Source organism: Lissotriton helveticus, chromosome 5_1 (genome assembly GCF_964261635.1).
Source record: "Lissotriton helveticus chromosome 5_1, aLisHel1.1, whole genome shotgun sequence".
Classification (NCBI taxonomy): Eukaryota; Metazoa; Chordata; class Amphibia; order Caudata; family Salamandridae; genus Lissotriton; species Lissotriton helveticus.
The window spans coordinates 461,809,694-461,835,279 of record NC_136065.1 but is presented as its reverse complement, the minus strand read 5'-3'; the positions used below and the strand labels follow the sequence as shown (position 1 = coordinate 461,835,279).

The following is a 25,586-nucleotide window of genomic DNA, read 5'->3' as shown; positions in this document are numbered from 1 at the left end:
TCTGGCTAGCAGAGAAGTTTGATCAACTGGAGGCGGTTTTTCCGAATTCTACTCCTGCTGATAAACATAGAATGTTAACGATTACTCTACCGAAGGATATTACTCCTGAACTTGCTGACTGTGAAAGCTGGGGAAAAACATTTGCGGCAGTTTATACAAGGTGCTTCGGCACCCCGTCTATGACTGCCCTGCCTGAAATCATTAGACGTGTTCAGAATGATCACGGTCCAGAGGCAGCGGTTGAATTGGGTATGCGCCTGTGTGGTTCTTTTGAGATTGTAAGTGATCTCATTCTCTCCAATGTTAAAGGAGATGCAGTTAACTTTCAGGTGTCGAATGCTTTGGCTGCTCTGCCCGATGCCGACAAACCCCGCCAGTTAGCAAAGATTGTAGTGGCCGCTTATAAAACGATTGGCCGCACAAGTAGAGGTCTAAAATATTTTCCAGTAAAGGAGAAAAAACAACCACAGGGACAATCTGCAGTGACAGATGCCCAGCCCAAGTCCAAGAAACCGAATTGGCCTAAAAAACAGACACAGGGGAAGCAGACAACGCAGACTCAGGGTACTTTTCCTGCAATACAAGCTCCTGCGCCACCCGAAAAAGTTTATGATTTGCGCGACCGCGCGATGATTAAATCGCCTGATCGTTTTCAGGGTTCTGATCAACGCTCTCCTCGTTCCTTTCAGGACACATCGGCCCCGAAGACCGGTGGAGGAGGAGGGGGTGGACGTGGACGTGGTGGCCAACAGGGACGTGGTCAGTCCCGCCAGACGGACGGCGCAGTGAAGCAGGAGGATTCTACGCCTAGGCGTCCGCAGTTTGCGAAAAAGAAAGTCGCAGCCTTAACAGCGCATCGATATGCCACAGATAGTGAGAACGCGGCTTCGGAATCTGACGTGGGCTCTGACCTTGCTGGACAGCGCGGCGGAGATAACCATAGTCAGAGAGGCGCTGCGTCCACTACTGAGGGTGACAGCGACTGATGTCTACGTTGTGATAGAAACAGCGGATACGAGACTTGCTCCCCCTGAAAGACTATATGAAATTGTCCTGTTAATTGAAGGTGACATACAGCGTACCGTTAAAGGTGTATTTTGGGAGAATCTGTCTTCTACATATGATATTTTACTTTCGGAGGCTGGCTGGCCCCCACCTTTTGTGCTCGCGGCGCCGCGAGGGGAGGAGGTGATCCTACCCAGTTTCGCGAACACTGTCTCGAAAGAGCATGCGCAGCATTTTGCAGAAGAGTGGGCTCGGGCTCTCGCGCCGGCTCTGTACCGTAACCAATGTGGTTGGGATAGATTGTCGCCTTGCCACGAAATTCCGTTGCGGTCTCAGCCGCAGCCTCAACCTCAATATCCCATTCGGCGTGAAGCAAAATCTTCCGTCGCGGAAATCCTTGAACAATTGGAATATCAGGGAGTTATTGAAACGTGTGTGTCACCGATGAATAATCCCCTTTTTACTGTGAACAAACCTGACGGATCATATCGTTTGGTTTTGGATTACCGGCATTTAAACTCGCATTGCCGTAACTGTGCTGTACAGAATACCCACGGCTCTGCCCTAGTGGATAGTCTCGTGCGTAAGCGTTTCAAGACAACGCTTGACATATCCAATGGTTTTTATGCCCACAGATTGGACAGCTTTAGCTCCCAATGGACCAGTTTTACGAGCGCTGGAGTCCAAAAGCAATTCCGGCGTCTTCCAATGGGCTACAAGAATAGTCCTGGTATATTTACCGCTCGAATTGTCTCTATTCTGGAGGCACTCGACCCTGATGCTTTTTCGTATGTGGATGACATATATCTCACAGACGACGATATTTGGGAGCATCTGTGTCGTGTAAATTCTGTTGTTTGCAACTTCGCAGACATGGGTTACAAATTTAACTTTGCAAAATCGCACATTGCTGAACACACAGTGTTGTTTTTGGGCTATGAGCTCAACAATGAAGGTAGAGGTTTGGCTCCTCACTTCTTAGAGAAGTGCGCACAATTCCGCGCTCCAACAACACTGAAAAAATTACAGTCTTTACTGGGCTTTTTGAATTTCGGCAGGACTTACATTCCGGAATATGCCCAGCGTATCAAGCCTTTGTATGCTTTGATACAACCAACTTTCTCGAAATCATGCTGGCTGCCTGAGCATTCAGCCATTTTGCAATCCTTGCAGGCTGATCTGCTCGCTTCTAAATATTTACTGACTCGTGATAACCACACCAACCTGGTTATAAGAATAATTCCTGGGACGGTGGGTTTCACGTACCTCACTTTTAATGAAGGTGACACGGTACCTATTGCTTACAAGTCACACTTGTACACTTCGGCTGAGATGCGGTTTCCCACAGTGGAAAAGGTTTTAACTGCTGTACAGATGGCAATTCTAAAAGAACGAGCACTGTCTCAGGGGAAACGCATGCTAGTGGTAACACCCTGTCCTCACTTGGAGGCAGTCACGAGAGCCAGTGTACCGAATTCAAAGGCTTTGCACCCTCGGTGGATTCAGTGGGCTGCGTCATTGTCATCCACGGATGTCATGTTTATTTTTGACGCTTCCTTACGGTCGCAGGAGTACTTGCAGTATGAATTCGTTCATCCTGCTCCTCTGGCTATGCGACCTTTGGAGGACTTCCATTGCATCATTTACACTGATGGGTCGGCGCAGGTTGCGCATGGCTCTAAACATGCCTACGTTTCCGCATGCGCCATTGTGGTCGGTGCTATGTTGAATGATGAGTTCATTTCCAGGGAAGTGCACACGTTGCCCCTGGGAGACTGCACCGCACAATTGGCAGAGCTTCGTGCTCTTTTACTAGCGTTGGAGTACGCAGATCCAAGTGTTACTACTCTAATTGTAAGTGATTCTTACTACTGTGTCCAGTCTTACAATGAAAACTTGTTCTTTTGGATTCAAAATGATTTTCATGATTCCAAGGGTAGCACAATAAAACATAAAATGATCTGGGTTCGAGTGGCAGAGCTTAAGGCTATGTTGCCACTCGTTTATGTGATTCATACTCTTGGTCATCAGCGCGTAGGAGTTCACGCTGTTGGCAACTCGCTTGCTGATGAAGCAGCGAAATCAGCAGTATCTACATACTTAGTTGCAGCAGTTACTAGGTCTAAAACCAAGATTGATAGCGACATCTTGGCAGCGATTGCTGCCTCTGAGAAGGGAAGTAAACATCCTGCTGGATTCCCTTCGAAGTATAAATACCACTTAAGTCCCGAAAAGGTTCCTTTTGTGACAATTCCTGATGTTGGGGAACGGCTGATTCCCAACTCGGATCGCAGAACAGACTTGATTACAGCGGCTCATGAAGGTGTGGCGTCTGCGCATGCGGGCGTCTCAGCCACTGTAACGCAACTACAACAACGTTTCTGGTGGCGGGGACTGTACAAACAGACGCGTGATTATGTCCTTCTTTGTGACATATACCAGCAGATTAAACCTTCAACTGCTACGCGTCCGCCACAGACTCAGTTGTACATTTCTAATAAACCACTAGGCTGTGTTTATTTAGATCACTGCGGTCCTTTTTCATCTGATACTGCGTATAAGTACATCTTAGTAGCAGTTGACTCATGCACACGCTTTGTGTGGGTATGGCCACATCGCAGCGCTGATTCACGGACTGTCATTAGAGATTTGCGTATCTTTATAGGGATTTTTGCCTGTGGTACCTTCCATTCGGATCAGGGTCCGGCTTTCGCCTCTAAGGCGTATAAGGATGCCATGACTTCGATGGGGGTCCAAGTCAAGTTTTCGTCACCCTACAGACCTGAGGGTAATAGTGTAGTTGAACGAATGAACCGTGATTTAAAGCAATCTTTGACAGCCCGAGTTATAGGCACTGGCAGAAACTGGCTGGCTCACCTCTATGGCGTGCAGCGTGCTCTTAATAATCTCCCTAGAAGGTCTCTGGGTGGGCGGACCCCATACGAAATGCTCTTTGGCATCAAGATGTACGTCCCTGACCTTGACGGTCTAGACTCTGTGGTTCGCGCCACTTCCTTTGACGCAGATGAACATTGCAATGTTTTACAGAATCTACAAAAGACCAGAGACACTCTTGCAAAGGAACATTTGCCCTCCACACCAGATGATGCGTTGCAGATCCCGGTAGTTGGCTGGCTACCCCAAGTTGGAGAACTGGTTCGAGAGAAGATCGACAACAAGAAAGAGTTTGGTCCCTCCTATCGAGCTCCAGTCCCAGTGCTTGGAGTGAAGGGCACAAGAACAGTCATTTTACCACCACTTCCAGGTCGTAAGGAAAACAGGTTTATTTCTATTGACAATGTCAAGATACACAGAGTGGCCGATTCTTCTTAGCATGACACCGGCTGTTTCCTGTCCTTCCATTGTGAGAAATTCAATTATGCCCACTGCCTCTAATATTGAACCTGAAGTGGCCATCGAATTACCTGCTGTTTCCAGTCCATTATTGAATAATTTGCCCGGAACTAACATGGATGAGACAGACTATACATACCCCACTGATTTGTCCATGCCTGACCTGCAAGCTCGTTTAGCCACGGAATCCAGATTTTCGTTTGACTCTGCTTCCCTTGCCTCGAAAAAACCCTCTCAAATTGCGGTATATGCTAGCCTGTTTAAAAAACATTTTTTGATTCCTCCTTGGATATACATTTGGCTGGTCCTTTTTTCGGTTTACCTTTTTATGTCAATTGGTTTTGTGTTTTATTTTTTTCGGATTATGAATGGACACTATGTCGAGGAGAGAACTTGCATTACTCATTTAAATGGAACATTGGCCCCACTTTCCTCTTCACATTCTACACACAGATTAAAAAGAGACTTGACTTTGGTTAACATCACAGCATGGCCTGTTCTGGATGGAATCGCGTGGGATGCAGTTCGTTTTCAGATTCATGGCCCAACGGAAGTCGTTAATGTTCCTAATGTACTAAGAGTTAATATGGGGGATGTGGTGAAACAAAACATTCGTTCTGATGATTGGGATGTTAATGCTGTGGAAAGTTTGTTTTCTGATTTGAAATACTATGCTGCTTTTGATGCTGAGGATTTATATTTAGAATCTGCTAATTATGGTGAATTGTTCTGTTACCAACATTATGGCAATCACTTCTTACACAAAACATCTTCCCGAAGGGTGGCTGTTAATTTTACTCAGTGGGAACATTGCCCAGCTCCTACACAAGGGAGTTCAGAAACGTTTCTTAAAAAGTATACTTATTTCACTGACTTTAACCAGTCCAATCCCGAGTCCTTTTATTTTAAATTTCACAAACAACCACTGTCCAAGGTTAGACTTACCGATACAAAATTGTTGTACTCGAAGGCCTTCCTAGATCAATTAGTTACTGGGGGCTATGAGTTATGGAAGGAAACAATAGACCTTAAATCAGTTTGGGGTTCAAGGGCCTGGCAGGTACGAGGCACTGAGGCTTTGCACCGTGCATGTCTCATCCCGAATCATATGTTGTTTTTAAATGAAACAATTTCCCAGACCACATGCTTTGGATTGGCTACATCTAAAAGGTTAAACACCCCGTCTTTCCCGGAGTTGGAGGAATATGAGGATTGGAGTAATTTTACTCAATTGTCCATTAAAGATATACAGGCTCTGCTTCTTAATTCCTCCTTTAACATTTCCAGTATGAATCCCAAGGGTTGGCTGCTTTGGCACCGTAGTGCTGATTCTTGCCAAAAAAGATTTTTGAATATATCTAACGGTTTTAAGACTGTTAGATCTGATCCCCGGTTTGATTTGAGTCATACTGTCACCTCTTACTCTGTGGGCAAGTTGTGTCAGGCTTGGCTGAAACATTCAACTTTACCTGCGGTTAAGTATCACCTTTCCAAACTGAATGCAGACGTGGATTTGAATGATTTCATTAAAGGCCCCGCTAGTGGCAGGTCGAAAAGGTGGTTATATGGGGTTTACAATGAAATTTGGAAACTCTCACAGATTGAGGCCGCTTCACGCCTTAGGGCTATTGATCAGGCGAATCTTGAGAAAGTGCTTGCAGTTGTTGACAATAGCATTAACGTGCTTTCCTCTAGAATTTACACATTAGATAATATTGTGTCGTCTGTTGTTGATATTGTGCATGATGAAGTGTCAGTATTATACCATGGTCAAAATCAATTACGGTCAATCATGCAGTTTGCATGGACACTTCAGACTCTGAAAATGGGTAAAGTTCCCTGGGGATACATGAACGTTTCCTCTTTATTTTCACCGTTTAATTTGACAGAGAAACAACGCTTGCTTTCAATGCGTGATGCTTCCTTTTCTATGCTCCATATTGAAAGGTTGGAATCTTTACCTTTTTCTGTGGCAGAAGCCACTACTGCTACGTGGCTTATCCACGGTTTAATAACACTGCCTTTTGCTTTATATAAGTTTTCAAATTGTATGAAATATGTGCCAATAGGTCGTTTTGAACCCTTAGGTAGCGGTTTTCTTCATGAGGTCTGGTCACTCCCATACACATACAGATGTTTCAAGGATGAACAAGAAGTTTATCTAACAGGGGATGAGTGTACTGAGACGCCAGATCATTCTTTAATGTGCAGACACATACAGTTACACGGTTCATGTAACAAGGACCGACCGAATATGGCTTGCGTTTTACAGGGCACGCCAGTTCCTGCTATCATCCCCACGTTTAAATTGTTAGAGAATGGTAGTTATTTAATGCTCAATAATGAAAACTGTTGTGGTTTAATTAAAGGTATAGCTTTCATAGTAACAGTTAGTGAGCGAGTTATTTGCTGCAGAAATGTTCTTTATCCTCCCACACGTGAACATAGGGAGTCTTCCATTTGGCCACAGATACCGACCTTGGGAGCAGAATTCAGCGGCATGGCTAGAATAAGAGCTCTATTGTCCCAGAAAGAGGTGGCCTTGAGCTCGGCCCGTGAAACTTTCGTGCTTCACATTGCTAACACCCGTACGGAGGTTCAGGCTCTTTTAAATACTGATTTGCCTTTGCATTTCGGAGCCATGGTCCGTTCTATCTTTAACGCATCCTCCACAACGGGCCTAGCACATTTTTTTAAAGTTATTAGCGGTGGTCTCGTGACTTCCTTTGAGAAGATTTTTGGAGTCATCCCTGCCTTCTTCCATTCTATTTTTTCATCCTTATTTGGAGGGTTCCCGTTCTTACTTGCATTAGCGGCTGGCGCTTTGGTGGTTTTCTGCCTTTTTAAATATGGATGCCCTTCCTGTGCAAGACCACGCTCAGCTGCTACTGACGCGGTTTCGCAACCGCATGCTTGATTATTATGGCACACTGCTGTTGGCGACTCTAAGCACGGCGTTTGGATTATCTTTTCGGTTCTCCTATTTCACCTGTGTCCAGCCTGTATTTCGCTGCCTGACCTGTGATTTCCTTTGGGCCATTGATTTGTGTCTCTGCGGACCAATATCTTCTGACGTCGATTTTGATCAACTGATGAGTCCTATCATTGCTCACGAGTTGGTTTGTTCTGACGAAAGGATTATGGCCTTGGCGGTGGCACATGGACTAATGGGTCCCTGGGATGTGTTGTCGGCAGCGCGAAATTTCTTGGAACGAAGTTTTCTTGAAAACCCACCGAGCTGTCCTCTGATGGTTATAGAGGATCCGGTGCTGGAAGATCACGTATGTTCCTTTCATCTTTTAAATTGGATGGCTGAACTGTTTTCGGATGAGGACAGTGACTTCCTCCTGGAGGCTGTTGCGGCTTACTTTTCATATACAGTCTTATCATAGACAATGCCTCAAATTGACATGCTGATTGATAGCATTTCCTTGATTTTATTGACTTTTGGTCAAGACTTTTTATTTTTGCTTGCCTATTGGCTTGAGCCACATTATACTTGTGGGCTAATTTTTGGCATTAGTTTTTATATTTGAATTTTTATTCATGCTCGTTTATAATTGGATTCTGCTCTCATGTGATGGCACTTCTGTTATCTTATTTAGTCCGTTCTCGGATCATGGGGGGGTGTTGTATAGCTCCTATATATCCTTATATCGTGTTAAGTTAGCATAGGTACATTTGAGATTTAAACGCCATTTTTCCTTTCTTGCAACTTCTGCACACGACCCTTAATTGTTGACTTAGCTTTCAACCTAGTGGTTTGCCGTGGTGTATGTGAGAATAATATGTTATTGCTCTGATATCAGTTTTGTTTAATAAACCATGTCTGCACGGAGAGTGCTGAAGTTTCAGGAGCAACACGATATGGAATTGTTATGAGGTCTGATCTCCACGCCTTCATAGTCATAACACAAGTGCAGCCTTTGCCAACTTGGGCTTGAGGCGGGATTGATATTGCTTTGCACGAGAATTGTTAACACACTTGATGCGGTGCACATGCAGAGAGAGCTGGTGTATGCTGATGTGATTCCTTCATGCTAGGACACTAAGGTATGGGCCCGCCCTAAAACAACCCAAAGAGACCTTCTTAGCTAATAATATAATATATGTGTTAGGGAGGGTGAGATATAAGTGTTGTTAACTCTTATTCATTACAGCATGTTAACATGCTGTCACCATTCGCTTTTTATGTCTTAGTAACTATGCTGATAATTTTGATACTGATAATAAGTATACTTGTATTATCTAAGATACTGCGCCTGAGAAGACGGCATTAGTAAATAAACATTTCAAATGCACATGTGTCTTCTTTACTCCATGTTCTGGTTTGTAATGATAATATAACGAAAGAGTGTTCATGAGTCCCACGTACCCTGAGGTACTGTAAGTTCATGTTCTGGTTTGTCTAAACATTGGGAGTTTGATATGTCCAATGAGACACTGTAGCTAGCTCGGTAAGGGGTGAGTTGGTTGCTAAGGTAAGTTTTGGGACACCCTAATTTGCCGAGGTTCCACTCCTCTGTGCACAGTTCTGTGTGAGTACAGAAACCCTGCAACACCATCTCTCCGTTAGAGAATAGACTCTCCAACCAGATTCAGCAGGCATTTTCCCAACTCACTCAGCAACTTTGTTCCACCCCCCAGGCTCCAGCTGCTGCTCCTCCTGATCCTTTGGGTCCTCTGCCGCCTAAACGCTCCTGCGAGGCTGGTGTGCATGGCGATGCGTTCGATCGCCTTAGACAGGCCTTCCTGGCTAGTCAGCCGGCAGTTCCCGCCGGGGTGTCCCCCGCCAAAGTGCTTTCCCCGGGGAACCAGGTTCCCCCTCCTGCTGATCCAGCTTCTCAATCTCTCCCTAGCACTTCCCAGACCCCCTCGAGCACCTCAGACATGCTGGATCCTTATGATATCATCCATCCAAGGTCCTCAGAGTGGACACCAGTGGAGAAAGTGGCTTCTTATGTGGCCGTCCTTATCCGACGACCCCTGAAAAAAGAAGCTCCCAACTGCCTTCGGGCGGAGTGCCCCTACCTCACCCTGGAGGGTAAGGTCTCCCTTACACCTGAGATAGATCCCCGGATGGGCACCTTCCTCCAGAGGTTTATCAGAGACCCCAAGAAGGGGATAGATAGATCCTGGAGGGTGTGCCAGGATAAACTCCTGGACACCCTTGGCCCCATTACGAAGCTATTAGATAAGGCGGAGGAGGCGAAGGAATCATGTTCTATTATTTCTCCTGAAACCTTATCTGGATGGGCACAGCGAGTTGTTATTTTCATGGGCAATACTAATTGTGCCCTTTCCACTGAGCGGCGCCAGTAACTTCTTATTAAAATTGACCCGAAGTTAGGCGACCTGGCGTATTCAGAGGCGGGCGCTATTGCCCAAGGTGGTCTGTTTGGCGAGCCCTTTGTGAAGGAGCTCGGTACTTCACGTCGCTGGATCGAGCACAGTCTACAATTAAAAAGGTGTTTCCCCATTTTATTCGCGGGGCCAGCCGAGGCAGGGGCTGCTCGGCTGGTCGTCAGCAGTGCCAGACAAAACAAAGAGGCTCCGGACAGTACCAGGACCAAACCCGGTTCGGCAACTTTTACCCCACCCGTGGACAGTGGAGAAAAGGGAAAGGATTCCGAGGAGAAACAGCAGCCTCTAGCCCAGGTGAGACTTCTCCCTTCCTCCCCACAAGACATAGGGGGCAGTTGGGAGGTTGTTTCCAAACTAGGGTTGACCATCACTCACGATGCCTGGGTTCTGCAAACAGTGAGGGGTTTCCACATAGAGTTCCAGGGGTACCCGGTGCAAAGATCCCCTCCCTGTCCTATTCAGTTTTCCGCACAGGATGCCCTCCTCGTAGACGAGGTGTCTTCTCTCCTCAAGAAAGGCGCTATCACCCTTACTACTCCACACCCCGGTCGCTTCTTAAGCAACATCTTTCTGGTCGACAAGACCGATGGCGGCAAGAGACCTGTGATAAACTTGAGCGAGTTCAACCAGTGGTTGGTTTACTGCCACTTCAAGATGGAGGGAATTCATCTCCTCAGGCACGTTCTCCATCCCGTGGATTGGATGGTCTGGCTGAACCTCAAGGGCGCCTATCTGGTGGTTCTGATATACCCGCCACAACGTCAGTTTCTCCAATTCATCTGGGGTCACCGCACGTATGAGTTCATGTCACTCCTTTTCGGTCTCTCTTCAGCTCCTTGGTGTTTCACCAAGGTTCTCCGAACAGTTGTGGAGTACTTACGGTCCGGGGGAGTCAGAATTATTAGGTACCTGCTCGACCTACTCTTGATGGCGGCTTGCTCCAGTCGCCTGACACAACATCTTCAGATGGCGGTGTCCCGTCTTCAAAGCCTCAGGTTTGTCATAGATGAGAAGAAATCTCTTTTGCAACCTTCCTAGAGCATTACATTCTTGGGGTTCATCATAGACTCCACGTCATCCACTCTCAGTCTTCCGGGCAGGAAGGTTTCCAAGATCCGGCACGAGTTGCATCGTGTTCTCGCCAAGCAACAGATTTCTCTCCGCCAGTTGGCATCTTCCTGGGCCCCCTACCTTACAGAGCTTTGCAACACCTCAAAGGTTACTTTTTACTCAGGGGTATCCGTATTCTCACAAAGTCGCCTTATCCGCCAAGGCAAGATCCGAAATTCAATGGTGGTTAGACCACGTGGAGGCATGGAACGGAAGATCGATTTTCGGTTCATCTCCGGACATGGTTATAGAGTCGGATGCCAGCAGGCTCGGTTCGGGGGCCAGGTGTGGAGACCTCTCTACTGGAGGGTTGTGGTCTCCCGACGAACAGAAGTTACAAATAAATTGCTTAGAACTTCTGGCGGGATCCTTTGCAGTACGTTGCTGGACGAAGGATTCAGTGCACTCCTCTGTGCTCCTGAAGATGGACAACGTTTTGGCGGTCCGTTACGTGAATCATCTGGGGGTACCAGATCAAAAGTCCTCTTGGATCTGGCGGCAAGTTTTTGGTAGTACTGCGCCTCGACAATCAGGTCCCCAGTCACAGCGGAGTATCTCCCGGGCCGAGACAATTTGGAAGCAGACTTCCGATCGCGTCAATTCCAGGATTCCAGCCTCTGGCGCTTGGACCAGTCAGTGTTCGAGAGGCTGAACAACCTTTGGGGCCCCTTCTCGGTGGACCCATTTCCATCCAGACTGGACCACCAGATTCCGCGGTTCTGCAGCTGGCGGCCAGACCCTCTGGCAGCGGCCACGGATGCTTTTTTCCAAAATTGGAATGGGGAGCTGGGCTACGCGTTTCCTCCCTTCGCGATGATCACGAGGGCAACAGCGCAAGTTTGCAGGCAGGCGGCGAATCTGGTCATGATCACCCCACTGTGTAAGTCTCAAGTGTGGTTTCCAGTTCTTCTGGAACTTTCTTGGGATTGTCCAATCCTACTCCCCCAATTTCCAACCAGTGCTTAATTTGTAAAAAAAAAAGAAGTGCAGGTGCTGAAAATTTTGCCAAGGAGGCCACAGCTCACTTCTTTCTCCGGTGAGCCCCACTTTCAACACTCACTGCCTCACTCTATGTTCTAACCTTGATCTGTTGTCTGTCTCCTACGTCTTTGCTCTAAGAGTCTATCTTCTCACCTCTCAAATTGTTTTCTATCATCTTTGTCACACCTGGTGTGTTACCTTATTCCCTGCATTTCTGATTTGCCCTCTATTCATTCTACCCCCTGCCCTTTTTCCTCTTCACTTTTATCCCTGCTCTGCTCTCTCTCCCCTTGATCTTGGCTCTTTACGATCACTCTTCTAGCAGTGATTAGCTGTGTCTCCGTTTTATCATTTGTCTGCTTTTTTTCCTCTGTCCTGTCCTCCAAATCCTTTATTCTATCTTCTCTCTTCTTAATGCTCTCTTCTTCACATCATGGCTGCTTTCTCTTTGTATCTGATTTGCTCTCATTTTCTTCTACTTAGCTCCGTCTTATCTCTCTCCTCTCCTGTTGTTTCTTTCTCCTCTTTACTCCTGCTCTCTCTCGCTCATCCATAACACTTCTGCTGCCTGTGACCCCTGTCGTCAGCCTGTACATGTCCCTGCTATTTTGAACTCTGCGTTTTCCTGTTGTCTTCCCCAAAGAAGAGGAAGATGACATGTGTTTTACTTTCTTACCTACACCGAGTACAAAAACAAAATGTACACCAAATGAAAATTGTTTTCTTGCATTTATTAATCAGTACAGTATAACTGGGTTATTTGCAGAACAGGTAGCTGCTCGAGCACAGCAGGTGATGTCACTACTAGTGCTGCCTGTAATTAGTGGGTCCAGGAAAGGCGACAGCATTGGCATCCACTGCTCAGCTTGCTGTGACCCTGCCTGCTGCAGCACAGGCATTCTCCCCAACCGTAATGCTGCCAATGCGGTAAGTATGGCTGTGTTGCCTACTGGACTCATGCACGCTCAGCAATTACCATTCTGGGGTGCAGCGCACAGATTCTACAGGTGACGCCCTGGCGCACAAAAGTTGTGTTGGGCCACAGCCGCATCGAGCACCTTGATGATAGCAGCAATGCAGGGCTGCAGGATATACTACTCTGGCTACAAAGCAAGTGGGAAGTCCACCCTTACTTTAGTTTATTCTTCCTCAAGAGCCCTCACTCCCAAGTTCCAAATGCGTTCTCGCAGCTTCCTTGCCTCAACTCCGTCTTGAGCCAGCCCTCAACTACAATTATCCAATGGGAGGCTTAGGCTCAGGCAGTGGCAGGGTGCAGTAGACTTGGGGAATAGAATGCAAGCCATAGTTTGTCGAGGACTGCTTGGATTTGTGATCGGCGAGATGACATCATCACTAACTTGGTGATACACAATCATGCCTGCCTGGACAGGCGTATGCTGGCCTGTCTGTGAACATATACCAGCCAGAAACCATGCAATGTATGTTATTCTTTTTATTTTGAATTTGAACAATTAATATTGAGACCATCACCTGCAGGGTCAGAAATTGTAGCCCCGGCCTTGTGAAAGAAGAGCAGCATCTGAAAGCTCCTGCTCAAATTAAGCACAAAATGAGTCCGGACGGGTCTCCTCATCCTCTAGTGTCCACGAGCTCACTGGCTCATGGCGTGGCGGATTTCCGGGGTAGATGGGAAGCACCTGGCCTTTCGCGACAAGCTGAGACATTTATCTCTAAAGCGTGGGCGGACAGTACTGTCAAGAGGTACAGGTCCGCGTGGGGCAGATGGACCCGTTGGTGTCTGCAAAGGGGTTTTTATCCCTTGGTCGCAGAGGTGGTCCACATAGTCAATTTTTTGGCTCAACTAGCGTCTGAGGGTTTGGCTTATCGGTCTATTAATACTTTCAGATCTACTGTTTTTTCTGGTCACGTCCCAGTGGACGGAGTGCCGGTGGGTGAACACCCCCTGGTTTGTCGGCTGCTACGGGGCATTCGCCTGCCCCTACCGCCGGAGCCTCGGTATTCTGCTCTCTGAGACGTTAATCAGGTTCTTAACTTGTTCTTATCTTGGCAACCGAATAGGTTTGTCTCCAGGAAAGAACTGTCAGCAAAATTGGCCATGTTGCTATGCCTGATTTCTTGTAGACGTACGGGCTTTTGGACATTTCTAGCAGGGTTTTTACCCCGGATGGTGTGACTTTCACGTTACTCAGACGCACTAATTGCCATTCCAAGTTGATTTCCTATCCACAGTTTCCAGATTCCCCGAAGCTTTGTGTGATTCGCTGCCTTAATGCGTATGAAGAAATGACAGGAGAGTTTGCCCTCCAGGGGAGAAGCAACTCCTCACTTTGCTTCGGAAACCCTTTAAAGCGGTTTCCTCACCCACCATTGCCAGATGGGTTCGCTGGGTGATGCTGGAAGCGGGCATAAGCCTTACCCAGTTTGGGGCGCATTCCACAAGGGGAGCGATGGCTTCGAAGGCTTTCAGCCTAGGAGCGCGTTTAGAGGATATACGCAACACGGCGGATTGGTCATCAGACTCCACTTTTAAACGGTTTTACTTAAAACCGATTCTGAATATGGCTCATTTGGTTGTGGGCAAGCTTTAAACCAGCATAATCCTCGCCTCCAGTCCTGACATAGAATGAAAAATGTCCTAGCTAACGTAACAGAAATTTTCAATTCTATTAAGGACTCGGAGGTGAGGATTATCCCGTCCTTGGCTCCTGGAGGAGACCCCTCCCCGTACTACAGTAAGTAATGGTTTAATCATTCAGATGACACTTTGAGTTCAGTTATTGCTATGTATGTTAGTTTCTTAAGTGTACTATTGCAGTAATTCCTCCAGTAATATGTTCCTCTTGACCTCAGGCTCGGATACACACAAACATGATTCCTGAAGAGCTGAGGGATGCTGCCTACGCGCTCCGAAAGAGGAAGAGAGAACACTGTTGATGGACTATGTTGGGCTGGCTGGCCCCTGATTGGACATTGGTCTCCTGTGAGAGGATTGGTTGTTACCATGTATTTTTTGTTGGTCTACTCAGTTCAGTTCAGTAATTCTTTATTCGATGATTAAAAAACATCATAAAAGTACACATATATACAGAATTAAAAAAAGAATTAAATTACATCTGAACAACATCTTAATTTGCATTTAAAATCAGATTAAAAAAGTATTCTTAAATAATCCAATGATTAGGCCTTCTCCTCTTGTATTTCTTAACCTGACAGCAATCTTAATAAAATTCATAATACAATGAAGTGTCCATGGGTCGTTAGCTCTTTGTAAAAAAAGTAGGGCAGTTTTAGCATGACAGAACTTCTCTTTTTTTTAAATCTCCACCAAAAATTTTCGCCTGGGGTACTTAAAAAAGTGGCACAGAAGTAGAAAGTGAAGGGTGTCCTGCGGAGACCGATTGTCGCAGCCGCAGGCACCCTTCTGCTCAATTGTCAATGTAAAACCTGGTGGATCGGCCAGTATAGGTGGTAATAAATTAAGCCTCAAGCGGTCATTAAAAACCTATCCTGTGCATTATGCATCAAATACAAATATGGCTCCATGCCCTCATTGTTCTTTAAAAATCTGTGGGCACCTACTGAGTGTTTGATCATCTCCTCTTCTGCTCTACGTGTGGACAACTGGTCAGACCACATTCTTTTAATTTTCAGTTTATCAGTGTGCAAAATAGTGCTGGGGTTAATAAAAAGGTCCTTCCAGTCCATACCCTCCAAGGTGACCTTAACATACTTTAACCATGGTATTTGTAACCCTTTATCCCTGTGCAGACAATCTCTCAAAATGTGTCTGCTTAGTTCTGCCTCAGGGTTTACCCAGATTTTTAACCATGCCATGATGGGTCTTAACTTGACCTGGTCCTCTATGAAAGGGATCCCCAATTCACTATGTACAATTGCAGCTGGGGTGCTCTGGGGAACTTTTAAAATCCTACGCAAATATTTTTTTCCTCCAGTTGCAGTTGGACCACATTGACATAACCCCACACTTCTGATCCATACATGACTTTCGAACAGCTTATCGAACTATAAAGGTTCATCACCTGTTCCGGGGACCAACGACCTAGCCTTCGGCCAAAATGTCCTATTGCCCCATTTGTGGATATTAATTTAGTGCAACGATCCTCAACTAAGGATTTGAATTTTAGTGCGCCATCAAATAGCAGTCCCAGGTAGGAGAAAGACTGTACCTTTTCTAGTGTGTGGTTCCCTATTTTATATGAGAACCTCTTACAAGGCTTGGTTCCAGCCAACACCACAAAGGACTTGCTCAGGTTCAAAGACAGGTCCAAAGTGCCCATAAATTTGACAAATCCATCAATTAAACATTGCAGGCCCTTCGGGGTACGGGCGAGCAGTACCGCGTCATCTGCATATAAAAGCACCAGTATATGACGCGGACCTACTCTCGGGCAATCTGTGTTTAGATCAATCAAAGCCTGCTCTAGGTTGTTAATATAAAGCGAAAACAGGAAGGGGGCAAGGATGCAGCCTTGTCTCACCCGGCTCGTACAGGGGAATGGGTCTGTATTCCCCCCCCCCTCCGTGTTATAACGCACTTTGGCTGTGGTGTCCCTATGCAGCTCTCTAAGGATGTTGATCAAACCTGGGTCAATTCCCATATCCCTCATCAGGCACCATAACTACTCTTTACCTTGTGTTCATGGGAAATGTAGTCTCCTGTTATACCCTTCGCTGCTATGTAAGAAAGTGAAGAAAGAAGGCATAATCCTTGCCTCCGGGTCCTTAACCGCTACCGCGCTACCGCGTTTTCCCGCGGTACGCTGTAATTTCAAAAATGGCTTGATCGTGACAAAGCCAGCTCGTCATCCGCGCACCGCAGGTAACGTTGATGACGAGCTGGCTTTGTCATCAGCATCGAAGGGGTTAATAGAATTGAAACTTTCTGTTACGTTAGCTAGGAAGTGTTTCATTCATCAGCCTGATCTTTAGAGACTTTATAATCCTATGTAAAGTGATACTGTGAAATTGATTTTGTGAGATGTAGCAAAGTAAAGCGGGTTTCAGGGTCCTTCGCTTTATGTCCTAAGGGTCTCTTGTGTGGAGGGGGACAGCCGTACTTTCCTTGGGAACTTTGGGGAATAGATGGGAGCAGTGGTTCACATCACTACTAGTCCAAATACTTGGCTGGTGAGTAGAGGGAGTGCAATGTGAAAGGAAAAGTGTGATTTCCTAGTCACTTCTAGAGATGGTCGCCCACACTCCTGTCTTATTTGTTTGAGGGGGGGGGGTTGGGTTACTAAGGCAGGATAACTGAGATGCTATGTAATTAAATATTTCTCACTCTTGGGTGGTGGCAACCTACAGCACCAGAAGTAGTTTATTTTTTATTTTTATGACACAGTAGCCTTGGTCAAGTGAACAGGTATAGGTTGCTGGTGGGCAGGTTATTACAGGCGATGAGGAAAAAGACTGAAGGTCAGTCGAAGTATCAAAGAAAAGGAACTGGGAGGTTAAATGGAAAATAATTAAAAAGTAAAATGTGGGCAGGGCTAGGAACGGTAGACTCAAGTAGTAGATGGAGTTGATGTGTTTGGGTTAGGTGGCGGTCATAGCTTGGGCGATACAATTGTTTGACATTCAGGGGATTATATCTTGATGTCTAAAAATAAAACCGGGCAGAGAATGTCATTTTATAAATTCTCTCCTCGGTCCACAATAATGTCAGTTACTGCGAAAGACTTCTCTGGGGATGAGGGCCCCATCCCACCCCCTCAATTATATCCACTAGCACACCTGTCCTTTCTATTGCTACAAGGAACTTACCTTTCTTCTTCGCCAACCGGTATGCTTATACGTTAAGCTACTGAACCCATGCTAAGCAAAACAAACGTCCTCCTCGTGCGGCGAGCAGTATCTGTGGACTCTGAGCCTCGCGTGCAGGGGGGTCCGCTGAGGGCCGCATTGTGATGTCATCGACGTCACTGCTGACTGCGCACCTATGTCATAACGCAGCTCGGTCCCAGTATGTATCTCATGGTTGGTAGGCCACGTGTAACAAGGTTGGAAGAGAGGAAGCACGGCGGATGCGTCAATTGGTGCGAATCGGTAGCGAGGGGAAAAGTGAAGGGAAAGATTGCCTCAGAATCTCTCCCATCACTTGCTAATGCTGGTTGTTTCGGCTTGTGTATTAGCGTGAAATCCCAGCTCTGTACACACTACATGAAGCAGGATTCGGGTTTCCACAGCGGTAGGGACTGAGGCCCTCGTTGAAAGGGGAGTGTGTGTGCTCAAATGAGGAACGTGGTTTCTCCATACATTTCGGACATACACTTCTTGCATTCTGAGTTTGCTGTCCCATAAAGGGAAAACCCGCCATTATTGTATTCAGAACCATGACATACTATTGCAGTGGGGCAAAACCCAAATCAGTGATCTTGGTATTTGATTTCTCTGGGTGCAGTTACCGCATGGTAAGCCCCGAATTTAGAATGAGGGCCTAAGTGTTAAATAAACTTCACTAGTACTGGCTAAACAGGTCAACGTGAGGATGTTCCTTGAAATCAAGAATTATCGGGTTTGAGAGATGCCCATCCATCCTACGTCTTTACAGCTTCCTGTCGACGTTTGTGCAGAGGTTTAAGTGGGATGAAAAACCTGGGGTTCTCTTCAAAGGGGCGTGGGCGATGTCATTAAGGGCTTGGCTTAAAACACGTAAGGCAAAATCTGTACTTCGCTAGTGTGCCGCCCGACTGGCATTTTGCAGCTTCTGTCATTGCATCCAGATATATAATACAAGTTATACAACACGTAACATCACACCTACAACAATCAGGTCCCCAGTCACAGCGGAGTATCTCCCGGGCCAAGACAATTTGGAAGCAGACTTCCGATCGCGTCAATTCCAGGATTCCAGCCTCTGGAGCTTGGACCAGTCAGTGTTCGAGAGGCTGAACAACCTTTGGGGCCCCTTCTCGGTGGACCCATTTCCATCCAGACTGGACCACCAGATTCCGCGGTTCTGCAGCTGGCGGCCAGACCCACTGGCAGCGGCCACGGATGCTTTTCTCCAAAATTGGAATGGGGAGCTGGGCTACGCGTTTCCTCCCTTCGCGATGATCACGAGGGCAACAGCGCAGGTTTGCAGGCAGGCGGCGAATCTGGTCATGATCACCCCACTGTGTAAGTCTCAAGTGTGGTTTTCAGTTCTTCTGGAACTTTCTTGGGATTGTCCAATCCTACTCCCCCAATTTCCAACCAGTGCTTAATTTGTAAAAAAAAAAGAAGTGCAGGTGCTGAAAATTTTGCCACGGAGGCCACAGCTCACTTCTTTCTCCGGTGAGCCCCACTTTCAACACTCACTGCCTCACTCTATGTTCTAACCTTGATCTGTTGTCTGTCTCCTACGTCTTTGCTCTAAGAGTCTATCTTCTCACCTCTCAAATTGTTTTCTATCATCTTTGTCACACCTGGTGTGTTACCTTATTCCCTGCATTTCTGATTTGCCCTCTATTCATTCTACCCCTGCCCTTTTTCCTCTTCACTTTTATCCCTGCTCTGCTCTCTCTCCCCCTGATCTTGGCTCTTTACGATCACTCTTCTAGCAGTGATTAGCTGTGTCTCCGTTTTATCATTTGTCTGCTTTTTTTCCTCTGTCCTGTCCTCCAAATCCTTTCATTCTATCTTCTCTCTTCTTAATGCTCTCTTCTTCACATCATGGCTGCTTTCTCTTTGTATCTGATTTGCTCTCATGTTCTTCTACTTAGCTCCGTCTTATCTCTCTCCTCTCCTGTTGTTTCTTTCTCCTCTTTACTCCTGCTCTCTCTCGCTCATCCATAACACTTCTGCTGCCTGTGACCCCTGTCGTCAGCCTGTACATGTCCCTGCTATTTTGAACTCTGCGTTTTACTGTTGTCTTCCCTAAAGAAGAGGAAGATGACATGTGTTTTACTTTCTTACCTACACCGAGTACAAAAACAAAATGTACACCAAATGAAAATTGTTTTTTTGCATTTATTAATCAGTACACTATAACTGGGTTATTTGCAGAACAGGTAGCTGCTCGAGCACAGCAGGTGATGTCACTACTAGTGCTGGGGGGCAGTATCTGTGGACTCTGAGCCTCGCGTGCAGGGGGGTCCGCTGAGGGCCGCATTGTGATGTCATCGACGTCACTGCTGACTGCACACCTATGTCATAACGCAGCTCGGTCTCAGTATGTATCTCATGGTAGGCCACGTATAACAAGGTTGGATGAGAGGAAGCACGGCGGATGCGTCAATTGGTGCGAATCGGTAGCGAGGGGAAAAGTGAAGGGAAAGATTGCCTCAGAATCTCTCCCATCACTTGCTAATGCTGGTTGTTTCGGCTTGTGTATTAGCGAGAAATCCCAGCTCTGTACACACTACATGAAGCAGGATTCGGGTTTCCACAGCGGTAGGGACTGAGGCCCTCGTTGAAAGGGGAGTGTGTGTGCTCAAATGAGGAACGTGGTTTCTCCATACATTTCGGACATACACTTCTTGCATTCTGAGTTTGCTGTCCCATAAAGGGAAAACCCGCCATTATTGTATTCAGAACCATGACATACTATTGCAGTGGGGCAAAACCCAAATCAGTGATCTTGGTATTTGATTTCTCTGGGTGCAGTTACTGCATGGTAAGCCCCGAATTTAGAATGAGGGCCTACGTGTTAAATAAACTTCACTAGTACTGGCTAAACAGGTCAACGTGAGGATGTTCCTTGAAATCAAGAATTATCGGGTTTGAGAGATGCCCATCCATCCTACGTCTTTACAGCTTCCTGTCGACGTTTGTGCAGAGGTTTAAGTGGGATGAAAAACCTGGGGTTCTCTTCAAAGGGGCGTGGGCGATGTCATTAAGGGCTTGGCTTAAAACACGTAAGGCAAAATCTGTACTTCGCTAGTGTGCCGCCCGACTGGCATTTTGCAGCTTCTGTCATTGCATCCAGATATATAATACAAGTTATACAACACGTAACATCACACCTACAACAAGGCAGGGCAATTGGCGTTGCCTATGATGGTTAGTTGTGTAAGATACATGTGCAACAGCTATGTCTTCGTCCTATATAATATTGAAAATGCTTTGTTCAGTACTGACACTATAAGACTGTAAAAACAATAATCAGACTCTTTGAAGTTATTTACATCAAAGCCAGTGAAGGGTGGGACTGCTGCAGAGTTAAGATTTGTTTTTGCCCTGATAGTGAGGGCACAAAGGGAGAGCCCGATAGGGACCTGTCTCAGCACCTGCTTTTTAGAAGTACCGGCAGGACCCGGACCACTTTAAGCCCGGCCTATGTGTGTGGATATCGTCAGACCTTTTAAGATATTGTCCCTAGGAACATTTAACATCCAATAGTGGAAGAAGCAGGAATAGGCATTTCTCTTGTGAAGAGCCAATTTACACGTATATTATTGTTCTGAGGCGTCATAGCGTGCGTCAACAAGCGCTATATAAATACAAACCTTTGTCCTCCTCTATCCTTCTGCTATCATTCCAAATCCAATTAACTGACTAACCTATCCACCACTTAAAATGTACTTGCATGTTTCACTATACTAATTCAACACTAATCCTCTATGGGTCCCGGAGTAGCGTGCTACTCGCCGAAAAAGTGCTTTGACGCCTCTTCAGAGGTAGTAAGCGCTATATAAATACAATTACAATACAATACAGAGGATATTGTCATACTCATTCCGATTCTTATACCTTTGTACAAGCTGAGACAGGTATGCCATCTTTGAAACCTGGAACATTATGCAAGAGAAGCTTGCTGGTCGGTCAATTTTCAGAAAACATATTTCAGTTCTGTGAAACTGGCATTCATCACTTTACCACATAGAGGGGCCGATTAGGATGGCGGACGGACTTGCGTCTGTCCGCCATCCCAGAGGTGGAGGGACCGTCCGCAGGGGCAGCGGCGGTCCCTCCGTGCAAATTAGGATGTGACCGCCACCCTGGCGGTCACATCCTGGATATTTAACATTGCGGCGGGTGCAGCTTCAAGCAGCACCCGCCGCAATGTTAAAAGTGCATGTTTAACATTTACATGCACAAAGCGGCAGGCACCGCGCGGTGCCTGCCGCTTTGTGCATGTAAATACTGGGGGGTACCATAGGTACCCCCCATGTGCACCCCCTACCCGCCTACACCCTGGGGGCCCGCAAAGGGCCCCCAAAATCAAAAGTACACATGCTTTTCCACGGCGGAAAAACCGCCGCGGAAAAGCATATTTACAAATGCTTCCTAATTTGACTGACGGTTCTGATAGACACTGCCAGCCAAATGAGAGCTTTTCCGCCACGGTTGTAATCCGACCGCGGCGGAAAAGCTGCGGACAGAAACCAAGACCCACCAGCCATCGTAATGCGGCGGTGGGTCTTTGGTGACTCCGCAGAGGATTTTCCGCCTCCTCCGGGCCGGAGGTGGCTTCCGCCGGCCCGGAGGAGGCGGAAAATCCTCCATCATAATGAGGCCCAGAATGTCGAATTTTGCTCTCAATCAATACGTGGCAGGAGTCTGGTTCATGAAGAAAATGTCTCCCGTGACACATTTTCTTCTCAAACTAGTGCTGACAAAACATGGAATTTACAAATTTAGTAGGCATACGAACACATTTGCCTGGGAGTGAAAGCACCGTACTGTTTCCACTATTTATAGTAAATGCAATGCTACTGACTCTAGTGTAAAGAAGGGGAAGGAAGCTCGATGAGCATTACAACAGGTTTATTAACAGGTAAGTGACCCCAGCAGCAGAGAGTGAACCACCCAGAGGAGCAGCTAACTTCCAACTGACTGAGGCTGTAATCCTGTTTTTCTTATTTGTGACGATATGTAACGACCAACTGGACCTCTCAACTGCAATATGAATGTACTTGTATTTGTAGAAAAATAATAAAAATAAAAAGGAATAAAAAAAAAAGAAACCAACTCGGGCCTCATTTATGAGGCTTTGCCTTAGGGCAGTGCCGCAGACTTTCCTGCTGCTCTGCTCTACGGCAAACGAAAAGGGCAGGAATGCTCCGTATCTATCAGATACAGCGCATTCCTGTCCTTTTCCCTGGCTTGCATTGGGCTGCAGTGCGCCAACGCAGGCACCTTTGCACCCTGGTGCAAAGGGGCCTGCATTGCAGGGGTGATTTTTTTAGTGCAGGAAGGGAAACCTTCCTGCACAAAAACAATCACAATAGGCTTTTTCCTCTTTCTATGTGCGCTGCAGAATGCAGCACACATAGAAAGAGGAAAAACGAGGAGGCAAGGATATGTCTCCTCGTGCCTCCCTTACGCCTCCCCTGGGAAGATATACGTTTTTATCACTGACTCAAATTTACAATTTCTCGTAAATCTGGCACACTCTCAAAAAGCCATGGATGTTGCTGGGAACACGTCCAGCAACCCCATTGCATTCCCCTTTAATGCAGAAATCTATGTTAAAGGGAACAACATTTACAAAGCATCATTAAGCCAAAAAAGTGGCTTAGTGCTGCCTCATAAATTTGAAGCAGGCTCCTGCGCCACAGAACATCACAAAAAATAAATATTAGGGCCTCGTCGAAGTGACACAAATCATAAGAGAAACAGTGATGGAAGATTGAATCAAAACACTACTGCTGTACTTAATGCAGAAAACACAAGTATGAGCTGTACATATACAGAAAACAGAAATTCAGTAATACACATGAACCTCTGAAATTACAACAACTACATAGTGCCTTGCAGATAGAGCCTTCAGGAAGGACCCCTAAGTGGAAGAAAAAGACCAAGGGCTAAAAATCTCCTGATGACAGCGAGGTTTTGGTAGCAAGAAGACCAGGAAGAGAGGACTGGTAGATAGATGCCAGAGGATAGCAGGAACTCTGCTGGAAGTGGAGGTCCCTGTCGCTTACTGCCGCCACCAAATGCTGGAGGCGTGCGTCCCCGACTCCTCGCTTCAACGTTAGGCTAAGTAAGGACATCGTCTGAGATAGCCCTGCTCACCCCCTTAGTAACTTGACACGAGCGCCAGGCTTATCTCCAAGGCACGAGTGTTCAGTATGTGCAACCACGCTCACAGTAACCCCACGATGTCATCACAAATAGAATCCACACGAGTATTGGTAAAATGAGTATATCTTTATATAAGTAATTATACAATACGACCACACAATAGAATATCAACATATAAGAATGGGAAGTATTCTTTCCGGTGTTTGGTAGGTTCTAATCCCTTTTCTAATCAGAGAGGGGGAGGTGAAAAACTGATCCATTCAGTTTCCAGAGTACTTATGCTAATCAGATGGGGAAGGATCACTCGTCCTGCACAACCTTAGGTATGCAGGAAGAACGGGGGGCGTCCCAATTAAAAGACCCTCATGCACGTGATGGGTATGATGGTATCTTAGCGGTATATCTTGATTCTCCGCTATCTAATCACGTGTGTGCATAATCATCAGGTCGATCAGGTTATGCAGCCTCCACCAGGAGGTTTCTTACCCAAGGTTGATGCAGTAGTGAGCCAGTGATGAGGGGTATTAAAAGGCCCAGAAAACCAGATAGAGGAAGATTTTATTGAGTCTGGGTTCGGGTCTAGTGAACTCTGAATTAGTGCCTCTCATGAACTTGTTATGAGTAATAGATGCACTCAGAGTATTAGAGTCATAAAATAGTGGGGGGAATTAAAATTGGTCGACATGTTTCTGCCTCATACGTCTTAATTAGGACTTACGGGCATTCATCAGGACCGTTAGGTGAATAACGTGAAAAGGATATAAATAACGTGTTCTCAGAAAATAGTGATAAGAAATAGGGATTGTAAACCTGTTTCTCTGTATTGGAGGTCTCAGTGTACCTCGCGCGTATATCTAATGCGGTTTCCGGGTTGGCGAGAGCAGCGCGTACACAGAGGACGCCAGGACCGGACGCAAAAGTCCGCCTGAAGCTCGGCCATCCGACTGGAGCGCATTAGATATACACGCGAGGTACACTGAGACCTCCAATACAAAGAAACAGGTTTACAATCCCTATTTCTTATCACTATTTTCTGAGAGCACGTTATTTATATCCTTTTCACGTTATTCACCTAACGGTCCTGATGAATGCCCGTAAGTCCTAATTAAGACGTATGAGGCAGAAACATGTCGACCAATTTTAATTCCCCCCACTATTTTATGACTCTAATACTCTGAGTGCATCTATTACTCATAACAAGTTCATGAGATGCCCTAATTCAGAGTTCACCAGACCCGAACCCAGACTCAATAAAATCTTCCTCTATCTGGTTTTCCGGGCCTTTTAATACCCCTCATCACTGGCTCACTACTGCATCAACCTTGGGTAAGAAACCTCCTGGTGGAGGCTGCATAACCTGATCGACCTGATGATTATGCACACACGTGATTAGATAGCGGAGAATCAAGATATACCGCTAAGATACCATCATACCCATCACGTGCATGAGGGTCTTTTAATTGGGACACCCCCCGTTCTTCCTGCATACCTAAGGTTGTGCAGGACGAGTGATCCTTCCCCATCTGATTAGCATAGGTTCTAATCCCAACCACTGCTTCTAACCAACAGTTAAGCTCACTTCTAACTATTTCCCAAAAGGTTAGGCAAATCGTATTGCGAGAATCACACAAGTTGCAAAAGGAAACAATACTGCAATGCGTAACGATATTCTCTTATTCTGTGCAACAGAGAAACAATGCCATATGTAGCGCCACAGTCATGTACTTTGTAATTAAAGGAATAATGCAATGCGTATCACCACCAGCATGCCCTGTACCAGGAAGAAACAAAGCAATGTGTCATGCTACAATCCTGTACAG

General features: G+C 46.2%; 1 protein-coding gene and 1 long non-coding RNA gene across 4 annotated transcripts in view; one reads left to right on the top strand and one right to left on the bottom strand.

Annotated features, from left to right (window-relative positions):
* The window catches only part of LOC144753218 (uncharacterized), a 178,997-nt gene extending 164,144 nt beyond the window's left edge, over nucleotides 1-14,853 (top strand). For both annotated transcript variants that reach the window (XR_013594249.1, XR_013594248.1), the window contains exon 3: nucleotides 14,647-14,853. This is a non-coding gene — a long non-coding RNA (uncharacterized LOC144753218). The remainder of the gene's footprint in view (nucleotides 1-14,646) is intronic.
* LOC144753217 (dual specificity protein phosphatase 13B-like) overlaps nucleotides 1-17,713 on the bottom strand; it is a 73,556-nt gene extending 55,843 nt beyond the window's left edge. The window contains exon 1 of one of the 2 annotated variants that reach the window (XM_078640980.1): nucleotides 17,581-17,713. The gene's annotated coding sequence lies outside the window, so the exon portion shown is untranslated. The remainder of the gene's footprint in view (nucleotides 1-17,580) is intronic. The other variant, XM_078640979.1, reaches the window with a different exon arrangement.
* Between the last annotated feature and the right edge of the window lie 7,873 nt (nucleotides 17,714-25,586).